This window comes from Stegostoma tigrinum, chromosome 14, assembly GCF_030684315.1.
Source record: "Stegostoma tigrinum isolate sSteTig4 chromosome 14, sSteTig4.hap1, whole genome shotgun sequence".
NCBI lineage: Eukaryota > Metazoa > Chordata > Chondrichthyes > Orectolobiformes > Stegostomatidae > Stegostoma > Stegostoma tigrinum.
In genome coordinates, this window is record NC_081367.1 from 59904486 (window position 1) to 59917274 (window position 12789).

Sequence of the window (12789 nt, forward strand, 5' to 3'; positions counted from 1 at the left end):
CAGGAAGGGGAAAGGGGGTAGGCAGACAGTGCAGGGATCCCCTGTGGACGTTCCTCTCAATAACAAGTATACCGTTTTGGATACTTTTGCGGGGGATGACTTACCAGGGGAAGGCCATAGCGGACAGGTCTCTGGCACGGAGCCATACCCTGTGGCAAAGAAGGGAACTGGGGAGAATAGGAGAGCAATTGTAGTGGGGGATTTGATAGTAAGAGGCACAGACAGGTGAGATGTACGTTGCCTCCCGGGTGCCAGGGTCTGTGATGTCTCGGATCGTGCCTTCAAGACCCTTAAGGGGGAGGGTGAGCAACCAGCAGTCATGGTATACATCGGTACCAATGACAGAGGTAGGAAGAGGGCTGAGATTGTGAAAAAAGAGTACAGGGAGTAATTTTGGAAGCTGGAGTCCAGGACAAACAGGGTAGTTATCTCTGGATTACCACCAGTGCCACGTGATAACGAGGTAAGAAATAGGGAGAGAGTGCAGCTAAACACGTGGCTACAGGGCTGGTGTAGGACGGAGGACCTCCATTATGTGGATAACTGGAGAACATTCTGGGGAAGGTGGGACCTGTACAGTAAGGACGGGTTGCACCTGAACTAGAAACGCACAAATATCCTTGGAAGGAGCTTTGCTCGAGCTATGCGGGATGGTTTAAACTAGATTGGCAGGGGGTAGGGAACACGGATTTATAATTCAGAGAATGAGGTATTCGGCCTTCCAACAGACACAACAGGGAGTGAGGTTGAGCTGTAAAGGAGCTGAAGAAAGGGTTTAGGACAGTTGTAAGGGGGCATGAGAAAACCTTGGCAGATAGGACCAAGGAAAACTCCAAGGCTGTTTACACGTATTTGAGGAATAAGAGAGTGACCAGAGAAAGGGTAGGGCCGATCAAGGATTGTAAAGGGAATTTGTGCATGGAGCCTAAAGAGATAGGTCCTTAATGAATACTTTTCTTTGGTATTCACAACTGAGAGGGACCAAGTTGTTGAGGAGGATAGTGTGAAACAGGCTGGTATGCTAGAGGAGTTCAATGTCAGTAAGGAAGATGTGCTAGGAATTTTGAGGAAGTTGAAGATAGATAAGTCCCCTGGGCCTGATGGGATTTTTCCAAGGGTTCTATGGGAAGCAAGGGAAGAGATCACGGGGCCTTTGGCGATGATCTTTTCATCCTCACTGTCCACAGGTATGGTGCCGGAAGATTGGAGAGAGGCAAACTTCATTCCCTTGTTCAAAAAAGGGAGTAGGGATAACCCTGGAAATTACATGCCAGTTAGTCTTACATCAGTGGTGGGCAAATTATTGGAAAGGGTTCTAAGAGATAGGATTTATGATCACTTAGAAAGGCACAGTTTGATTCGTGATAGTCAGCATGGATTTGTGAGGGGTAGATCATGCCTCACAAACCTTATTGAATTCTTTGAAGACGTGACCAAACACATGGATGAAGGTGGAGCAGTGGATGTGGTATACATGGATTTAAGTAAGGTATTTGATAAGGTTCCCCATGGTAGGCTCATGCAGAAGATTAGGAGGCATGGGATCGGGGGGAATGTGGCAGATCGGATTCAGAATTGGCTGACTCTTAGAAGACAAAAGGTGGTAGTGGACGGACAATATTCAACATGGTGCTCAGCTACGAGTGGTGTACTACAAGGATCTGTTCTGGATCCTCTTTTATTTGTGATTTTGTAAATGATTTGGATGTAGGACTGAAATGGTGGATTAGTAAGTTCGCAGACGATACGAAAGTGGGTCAAGTTGTAGATAGTGCGGATGGCTGTTCTAGGTTACAAAGGAACATTGACTGGATGCAGGGCTGGGCTGACAAGTGGCAGATGGAATTTAACCCTGAAAAGTGTGAGGTGATTCATTTTGAAAGGACAACCTTGAAAGCAGAATTCAGGGTTAACGGACAGATTCTTGGCAGTGTAGAGGAGCAGAGGGATCTTGGGGTTCATGTCCACAGTTCCCTGAAAGCTTCCCCCAGGTGGATAGAGTTGTTAAGATGATGTATGGTGTGTTAGTTTTCATTAACAGAGGGATTGAGTGCAAGAGCCATGAAATTATGCTCCAGCTATACGAAAGCCTGTTTTGGCCACATCCGGAGTATTGTGTCCAGTTCTGGTTGCCTCATTCCAGGAAAGATGTGGAAGCATTGGAAAAGGTGCAGAGGAGATTTATCAGGATGATTTTCTGATGAAGGGTCTAGGCCCAAAACGTCAGCCTTCCTGCTCTGATGATACTGCTTGGCCTGCTGTGTTCATCCAGCTCTACACCTTGTTTTATCAGATTCTCTAGCATCTGCAGTTCCTATTATCTCTGATACAAGATTTACCAGGATGTTGCCTGGAACAGAGGGAAGGTCTTATGAGGAAAGGCTGAGAGAGCTAGGGCTTTTCTCTTTAGAACAACGAAGGATGAGAGGTGACTTGATAGAGGTGTACAAAATGATCACAGGTATACGTATTGTGGACAGCCAGAGACTTTTTCCAAGGGTAGACGTAGCTATTATGAGGAGGCATAGTTTTAAAGTGAGTGGAGGTAGATATAGGGGAGACATCAGAGGTCGGTGCTTTACTCAGAGAGTGGTCAGGGCGTGGAATGCATTGCTGGAAAGGGTAGTGGAGTCAACCTCATTAGTGGCATTTAGGTGGCTACTAGATAGGCATATGGATGATAGTATAAGGTAGGAGTGAAGGTTAGATAGACCTTAGGATTGGGGTAAATGTTCAGCACAACATTGTGGGCCAAAGGGCCTGTACTGTGCTGTACTGTTTTATGTTCTATGCTCCCCAGACACCATCAGTTCTGAGGAAGGGTCACCAGACCCGAAACGTTAACTGTGTTTTTCCCTTCACAGATGCTGCCAGACCTGCTGAGCTTTTCCAGCAACTTTGTTTTTCTTCCTGATTTACAGCATCCGCAGTTTTTTTGGTTCTTTTTAACATGCAAAATCTAGTGGCCATGCCCAAGTCTGTGCTTTTGAATTCTCTTTAATAGTTAATTATGATTCCATACCAGGCAAGGATCAGTTGTTCCAACAAATATCAGAAAGTTTCCAATCTTTGAGGGTGATAATTGGATTGTTTGGCATTCAATGAGAACCAAAAAGTGAATTCAAAATATCAAGACTGGCCTCAGCTTGGCCAGTTTAACAGAGGTGGATGAAGAGAGCAGGCAGCCAATTATCTACAAGAAAGTGGGTTGTCAATTTGAATGTTATATTAAGCCTTGGAGTCTCACATTTTGTCTTACAGGTTTATCTTGAGCCTGGGCTTCAGAAAACTCGGCAACTTGAGCAAGGTGAGAACACAGTAAGCGAAAAGGTAAGTGCCTCATTCAGCATTGCTTTTCAGTCAGCGAGAAACAAGGCTGCTCCCTGCCAGCCCACTAAGTTCACCTGCTGGCCTGCTACCACCAGTTTCACTTCCCCAACCTTCAGTTCATCCAAGATCCACCTCGGATCAGGTATAGAGTCCCTCCTCCACCTGCATAATTGGACCTGCTCCAGGTTGCAAACACTTTGTCCTCCTGGATCCACAGATTATGGGGCATTTCAGAATTCCAAAACTTCTCTCCATCCCTCCATTCACACTATCAACACCAAAAAATGAGAGTCATGGTCTATGATTTTCAGGTGCTGATTTTCTTTTGAGATCTCAGTTGATAATGGAAATATTCCTCAGTAGAGATAGAACTTCGGGGAGATCTTTTCCACAGACTTCTGAATTTAGGCAGAATTGAACTTTGCCAATACTGACATGATTTATTGTTCCAGCAATTACAATAATTATAGCAAAATGCTTATGACATTTTTATGCTAAATCCTGCAAAAGTATTGCCTTCTCACAGTTGTGATATTACTTTTCAGCTTAAAGAGGACCTTTCAGATCCAGAACGAACTTATGAAAGTCTGATTCTCCATGAACCAATCTACACGCCCATGAGTGCTTTAAGAAATTGGAAATCACTTCGTTGGCAAAAGAATGCTTAAAAAAAACTCAAATTTATAAACTGCTTTTCATGGACACCCATAGTCCAGAATAATTTAGGGATCTCCCATGCTCTTCTTTCAAATGATAACATGGGATCTTTTCTGTTCAGCTGACAGAGCAGAAGACAAGTTGGGGTGGGGTGCTGTATGCAGAATAGGGAGAGGATAAAATGCTGGTTTAAGTCTTGCTTTAGGAGATGACATGTAGAGTCATAGATATGTACAGACTCTTCAGTCCAATTCATCAATGCTGAACAGATATCCTAATTTAATCTTGTCCCATTGTCCAGCATTTGGTCCATATCCCTCTAAACCCTTCCCATACATGTACCAATGAGATGCCGTTTAAATATTGTAATTGTACCAACCTCTACCACCTCCTCTGGCAGTTCATTCCATGCATGCACTACACTCTGCATGAAAATGCTATCCCTTAGGTGCCGTTTAAATCTTTCCCTCTCACCTCAAACCTATGCCCTCTAGTTTTGGGTGCCTCCACTCTAGGAAAAAAATCCTTGGCTATTCATCCTATTCAGTGCCTCTCACGATTTTAGAAACCTCTGCAAGTTTATCGCTTGGCCTTCAATTCTCCACAAAAAGTAATCCTAGCCCATTCAGCCCAGTCCTATAGCTAAACCCTCCAAACGTGGCAACATCCTTGTAAATCTGAATCCTTTCAAGCTTCACAACATCTTTTCTATAGTAAGAGGACCAGAATTGAATGCAATATTCCAAAAGTGGTCTACTCTAACAGTTTAATTTACTTCCACTACAACACAAGAGTGATATTATCAAGTCTAAATATTATCTCATGGAGTTTACAATCTGGACCCATGACATTCTGCCCCTATAGTCAGAATGATATCCACTGTTCTATGCTGACAGCAAATTTGTTGGTTCTTTGGTTATTCACATTGCTTACTCCAATTAGCTGAACCATGCAATTCTGAAAGAAATAGAATTAAACTTAACCAATAAGCAACTCCTCTCAGAAAATGAAAATGATCTGAATTTTTTTATCGTTCATTATTCATGTTTATCCTTCATAAATTAAGCTAGCTAAATAATGGGACTTAATTATTTTGCTTATCAAAGAATAGTGATTGCTAAGGTTGCAGTCCTACAAGGTGTAGTTGAGCTGAATAACACAGGAAGTTGCATCTTTACACAAGCAAGAAAGGGGTAGAGACATGTGCAGCTGGAGTTTGATGGAGTAAGATAGGAGGCAGCTTCAGTGCAGTTAAAACACCAAAAACCACAGATGAATTGAATGATCTGATGACTTTGGTATAAAGTGCTGTGCAGGTAGATTGAAAATAAGTAAGTTTCTCATGTCAAATCATACACCATTAATGCAGCCTGTTTAAATTTTCCATCCTGTTAAATTAGATGAACGGCAATGGTTTGTTCACATTGCAGAACTCTGATCTGCTCTGTTTGATTTTCAGATATGCATTTCATCCATGGGACATTATGCACATGAACACAAATGAAAAAATGTCAAAGAGTTCTAGATGGCGTATGTGAGCAATCATTAATCCTGGAGTTGAATATAATAATATACGAACATAGGAAATTTACTGCATAGAAAGAAGCCATTCACTCCAACTTGTCTGTGCTAGATGAAAAATATCCAATCAGAATGATCCCAATTTAGTCTGTTCCTCAACTCCCTTCAATTCCCCTGCTAATTACCTTCAGTTTTTGCACCCTGATTATTGACCTCTGTGATATCAGAAACATTAATGAGGCCCCTCGTAATTTGATACATCACAACTAAACTTCCCCTTATTCTCCTGTGAACTGAACGAAACAGGCCCAGCTTAGTCACTCTTCCTTTGTAGCTCATAAGTTCTGATCCTGCCAGCATCCTCACAAGTCTTATTTTTAACCTCTCTGATGTAATCAATTTCTTTCTATAATATGATGACCAGTATTTGATACAATGGAGTGCATCCCTGCTTTGTAATCAAGTAAGAGTATCAAATATGCTATTGTGAATATCTTATCTAACCTTGCCTTCAGAAATACACCTCCACGATTTCTCAGTTTCTCTGTGCTTCTCAGTAGTTTCCTATTTATTGTGCCTCCCTCTCCCCATCGTACCTTCACCATGTCATTGCCTGCCCTTACCCGATTAAATTTAATTTACCACTTTTCCGGCCAGTTGACCTGTGCATTGATCTCTTCCTGAGTATTTTCCTCACAATCAACCACATCACATCCACTACATTTAAGCCTAAATCAACGATATATACAACAAACAGCAAGGATGCCGGCCTGCCTTTGCAGTTTGCCACAGGAAACAAACTGTTAGTTAAAAATATACTTGGACATTACTCTTTGCTTCCTCCCAGTGAGCCAGCTTTTTACCTTTCTTTTATCTAAACTAGTAGTGAGCAGGTTATGGACCTACATTGTTTTGTGGAGTTGTTTAACTTTTGTTTACTTTTATGAATATTTAGATTTCTGAATAAATTTTGAAAGTTATTGTTAATTGTGTAGCATGATTGATATTATTAACCATCGGAATTTATGTGAAAGCTGCTAGAATTCTCAACAATATTCAGTAAGCGTTCAATGTAAAGAGAACATTTTCTTTTGTTTTGAGGATTACTTAATATACTTGGGGATTGATTAGCTCAATTGGTTGGAAAGCTGGTTTGTGAGTATGGATTGACACCAACAGAATGTGTTTAGGTCTGCCAATAGCTGAGGTTACCATAAAGGTTTCTCCTTGTCTGAGGAGTGACAATCCTTGAGTTAAGCCATCATCAGTCATCTCCTGTCATGAAAGAGCAGTCCTTGGGAACTTTAACTTCATAAACAACTAGATTTCACACCAGAGATACTGGGAACTGCAGATGCTGGAGAATCCAAGATAATAAAGTGTGAAGCTGGTGTGCTCCTGAGGTGCGGCCTGGCCTGCTGTGTTCATCCAGCTTCACACTTTATTATCTTAGATTTCACACCATAACGTTCAACCACTGAGCTGATCTTGGCAATAAGAGGGTGAAAGAAGTTTTGGAACCTAACCCGAACTGTAGCAAAACAGTCACCAAGAATGTTAAATGGAGATCGTAAGCGACAAGTTTGAATTTTAAAGGAGGTAACATGGAGCGCATATCAAAGAAGAGTATTTGGCAAGGTCCATATGGATTTTGGCAAAGCTTTTGATGAACTCCCACATAGCAAAATAGTCAGGAATTTAAAAGCCTTGTGCTCCCTGCTTGAAGACAGACCGCAGAAATATTGAGTAGAAATGCATAAGAATCGTATGCTTTGTGACTGATATGTTACAGGTAATTTTGTCCTTTGAAATAATTGAAATTTTCCCCTAAATTTCTGACTAAATGCTATAATCCTAAATTAACTAAACAATTATAATTTTCTTTGCCAGAATCTTCAACCGTCACTTCATGGTTATCTCAATGCTTTCAGATCGCCTACATGATACACTATAATCGATGAGTCAAAATTCAAATGTTTAAACACTTGATGAACCAAAATCATTTTATTTAGCTCCTACCTAAATCTCCATTCACATACATGCACTGTGCCCTTTTCTTACTGCTCACTCAGCCTAAACCAGTGATATGTAAGTGAGTCAGAGATAGTAAGAACTGCAGATGCTGGAGTCAGAGATAATACAGTGTAGAGCTGGAGGAACACAGCAGGCCTGGCAGCATCAGGGGAGTAGGAAAGTTGATGTTTCCATCAACTTTCCTACTTCTCCAATGCTGCCTGGCCTGATGTGTTCCTCCAGCTCCACACTGTTATATATGTAAGTGAGTGCCTTGTTGAATCCTGAATGAAATTCAAAGCATATATACCTTCCACATTCCACCCCATTGTGTTTGTATATGGATTTGTGTGTATTTAGGTTTAAAAGGGAAATAATTTAAGTTCTACAGTGGTAGTTAATAATCTTATTTTATGTGTAATCTTAAAATAAAATAATCTTATTTTATGTGTAACTTATTACATTCACATCAGTGTGAGAAATCTGGTTTCTGTCTGCTGTACCCTCTAACAGTTACTGTTCAAAAAGAAGTTCATTCATAATAAGTAACTTGTGTCTATCAAAGGACCTGGCACCAGTCTTTTTTTTGTCAAGATAACAGTCAAAGCAATGCAAATTAGCCGTCAATTAGCCATCTTGGTGATTCAATTGAATATTTATGCTTTCAGGATGTTTCATGAAGTGATAGGGCTTGATTAGCAGTACATCCTTCCTTGCAGAGTCACAACAACATCTGGGGGCTCAGTGCAGGATTCTTGAATATGGACAATATGAGATTGGATGTTGTTAAGTAACTGTTAGAGGGTACAGCAGACAGAAACCAGATTTCTCACACTGATGAGAATGTAATAAGTTACACATAAAATAAGATGACATTGAAGGTGGCTAAAACCAGCTTACTGATGGAAAAGGTATCCCAGGCTCATTTACAAGAAGAAACTAAGGCTAACATAACAGAATTGGCAAAGGAATGAAGGGTGAAATTTCTTGCAAAAGCAAGGAGAGCAGAGATAACTAATACATCGGCACAGCATTTGAGATCAGTGGAAATGCAACAGAGGCCAGAAACTCCAAACAGTGAGTCATCAGAAGTAAGAGATAACAAGGTGTAGAGCTGGATGAACACAGCAGGCCAAGATTTTCTGAAGAAGGGTCTAGGCCTGAAACGTTAGCTTTCCTGCTCCTCTGATGCTGCTTGGCCTGTTGTGTTCATCCAGCTCTACACCTTGTTATCTCAGATTGTCCAGCATCTGCAGTTCTTACTATTTCAGTCATCAGAAGTAGTTTTGATTGACTTATAGTTCAAGAAGATTGAACATGAAAGAGAAAGAAGACAGCTTTTGATAAGGATGGAATTAATAAATGGTGCTGAAGAGACTTAAATTTAGGGCAAAAGAGAGAAAGAGCATCACAGAGGCTGGAACTAGACATTAAGGAGAGAGAAAAGCAGAGACAATTGAAAAAATTAATACGAGCTTAAAAGTTAAAACAAAGATGTCCCACATTCAGTGATAATGGGAACTGCAGATGCTGGAGAATCCAAGATAACAAAGTGTGAAGCTGGATGAACACAGCAGGCCAAGCAGCATCTCAGGAGCACAAAAGCTGACGTTTCAGGCCTAGACCCTTCATCAGAGAGGGGGATGGGGAGAGGGAACTGGAATAAACAGGGAGAGAGGGGGAGGCGGGCCGAAGATGGATAGAGGAGAAGATAGGTGGAGAGGAGAGTATAGGTGGGGAGGTGGGGAGGGCAGAGGTCAGTCCGGGGAGGACGGACAGGTTAAGGAGGTGGGATGAGGTTAGTAGGTGGGAAATGGAGGTGCAGCTTGAGGTGGGAGGAGGGATAGGTGAGAGGAAGAACAGGTTAGGGAGGCGGGGACGAGCTAGGCTGGTTTTGGGATGCAGTGGGGGAAGGGGAGATTTTGAAGCTTGTGAAGTCCCTTGTCCACTCCACACTCCCCTCCAACCCCACCACACCCGGCACCTTCCCCTGCAACCGCAGGAAGTGCTACACTTGTCCCCACACCTTGTCCCTCACCCCATCCTAGGCCCCAAGATGTCTTTCCATATCAAGCAGATGTTCACCTGCACATCTGCCAATGTGGTATACTGTACCCATTGTGCCTTCCTCTACATTGGGGAAACCAAGCAGAGGCTTGGGGACCGCTTTGCAGAACACCTCCGCTCGGTTCGCAATAAACAACTGCATCTCCCAGTTGTGAACCATTTTAACTCCCCCTCCCATTCCTTAAATGACATGTCCATCTTGGGCCTCCTGCAGTGTCACAATGATGCTACCCCAAGGTTGCAGGAACAGCAACTCATATTCCGCTTGGGAACCCTGCAGCCCAATGGTATCAATGTGGACTTCACAAGCTTCAAAATCTCCCCTTCCCCCACTGCATCCCAAAACCAGCCCAGCTCGTCCCCTCTCCCCACTGCATCCCAAAGCCAGCCCAGCTAGTCCCGGCCTCCCTAACCTGTTCTTCCTCTCACCTATCTGCACCTCCATTTCCCACCTACTAGCCTCATCCTGCCTCCTTAACCTGTCTGTCCTCCCCGGGCTGACCTATCCCCTCCCCACTTCCCCAACTATACTCTCCTTTCCACCTATCTTCTCTTCTATCCATCTTCGGCCCGCCTCCCCCTCTCTCCCTATTTATTTCAGAACCCTCTCCCCATCCCCCTCTCTGATGAAGGGTCTAGGCCCGAAATGTCAGCTTTTGTGTTCCGGAGATGCTGCTTGGCCTGCTGTGTTCATCCAGCTTCACACTTTGTTGTCCCACATTCGGTGGTAGGTTTTGATAAGGGAAACCTTAGCCATAATCTAAAGTCTAGTCTGGAAATATTAAAATATGCACAGGACCTACCAATGGTGGAGTCATTGTTACAGCTTAACTGGAAAGACTGCAATCATAATCGAACTCTATTATTCCACAAGCCATCATACATTTGTGAATAGCTAATTAAGTTACCAACATGGTCAATTTGCTTGACTGACTGCTATTCAGGACAAAAGCAATTTACACCAAGTTTCATTATTTTGCGAAAAAGAATCACAATGTGATGAATGAACACTTATTCTTTAACAAATAGCAAAGAAGGAAAAAGTTACTAAATTATTTCGATGTACTTTAAGGTATTCTCATTTAAAACCCAAATATGCACACATATTTACAAATAATAAAAACATAACAGATGGTTTGACATAAATATTGTGGTTGGAAAAATATTGACAGGGAAAATAAAATTCCAAAGAACTAAATTCTACCTCTCAAAGGTGGCCTGAATTACCTCACATAGTTCTTCTGATTTTGGCAATGATAAGATGCAGCTCTCTACAAAGTGATGTTTGGTTTAAATTACTGAGATTTAATTACTGATCAGGTGGAGTCCAAGCCCAGGGGTTTAAGAACACAAGGCTAGGCCATTTAGCATTGAGATGAGGAGAAATTTCTTCACTCAGAGAGTGGTAAGCCTGTCGAAATTTCTGCCTTTGAAAATAGTTCAGGTCAAAACATTGAATGTTTTCAAGAAGGAGTTAGAATTGGTTCTTAGGTTTAAAGGGAACAAAAGATTCGGGGAGAAAGTGGGAACTGTGTACTGAATTGGATATTTAGCCATGATCATATTGAATGGCACAGCATGTTGGAAGGGCCAAATAGCCCTACTCCTGCTCCTATTTTATGTGTTTATATCATTCTATTGTTCCAGCTGAATCATCAGAACAGGTTGAGATAATCTAGAATTGACACCTTAACTAAGGGATAGCTTTGTCAACGGTGCCACATTCTCTCCTGGTGGCAGTGCCATGTTGTCTTAGATTATACTTAAATTGAGGCAAGATCTGTAAACCAACAACAGCAAATGGATGCGTTAAACAGATTTCAGGTGGTGACGTTGCTTAATGTTGAAATAAGTAATAAACATTTCAAAGTATAAAGAAATGCTCAGATACAAGAAAGTACTGGTACGCTCTGTGAATAGATGTTTCAGTGCAAGGATCAAGTTAACAGCATGGCAATGTACACCTGGGTGGCCTTTTTTCATTTGAAGGCCAATAAACAAATTTCAGAAATGTAAAATTTGATGTAGCACTAAACATGACTTTCAAACTAAAATTTGTGGAATGAAGACAACATAAACAACTTACTGAGAAGAATGAAGTGTCATAGCAATAAATTGATAATGTTAACAAAAAGGAAGCAAGTAGTTCGTCATTAAAAAGTGCCAAGTAACAGCAAACAAATAAATAAATTTTGGCACACACAACAATAGAAAGCTCAGCAGTTCTGGCAGCATCTGTGGAGAGAAATCAAAGTTACTGTTTCGGGTTGAGTGACTCTTCCTCAAATAAATTTTGGCATGTGAAGACGCAGAACAAGAGATAGAGGGACAGATTAGGCCACAGGTCCTGCTCACCAGGAAGGGGGAAAACTGTTTTCTGGTTCCTGAATATAAGCCAAACATATGTTCAAATCAAATCAATTGTGCCTCACAACTTGTCGCGAGTCTGTTACTTTATTCACTTATTTCAAGATTCAACAAATAAAATTTCACTTTTACATTGATTAATTGTACACAGAAATTGATATATTATATATGTAGCTAACAGTATGGGGTTGTGTGTGTACATTGCTTTGTACAATATAATATAGGTATTACTTTTCATACCACTGTCTCCCTATTTATGTTATTCCTCAATCTAAATCATTTTAATATAAGTACCACTTCTCTGACAAGTAATCCTGATGAATACGGACAACCCCCTAAAGCAGAAATGAAAATTCTACAATGAGCAGCTAAAAGAAAAACATGTTTATGTGTAGGAGAAAAGCTGATAGTCTACAAATTCCAACCAACCAGGATTGGGCTTCAATTTATAGGAATTGACAAACAATCTGCAGGGCACCACTGCAAGTAACCTTGGAGAAAACCCAAAGGAACTTCTTCAAAAAATCTTTTTTTAAACATTTCTTTTTACCAAGTTTTAAGATATTGAAGTGGAGGAAAAGGGTAATTTATTTTTTGTTTTAGAATTATTGTAGGAAGGCACTGTGCTATAAGGGTAGATGTATTGGCTGACAATCAGCTGGAGCATTGGGGTAAATCATGTGATAAGATGTCCAGGAATAGATTTACTTACAGTTGATAACCCAACTTGCATTTGTCAATATGTTTGACCGATGATGATAAACTGAAACAGATTAACAATGCGCCTAAGATGAAAAATGAGTTTAAAGATTCCAGTAGACTCTCTTTGGATGA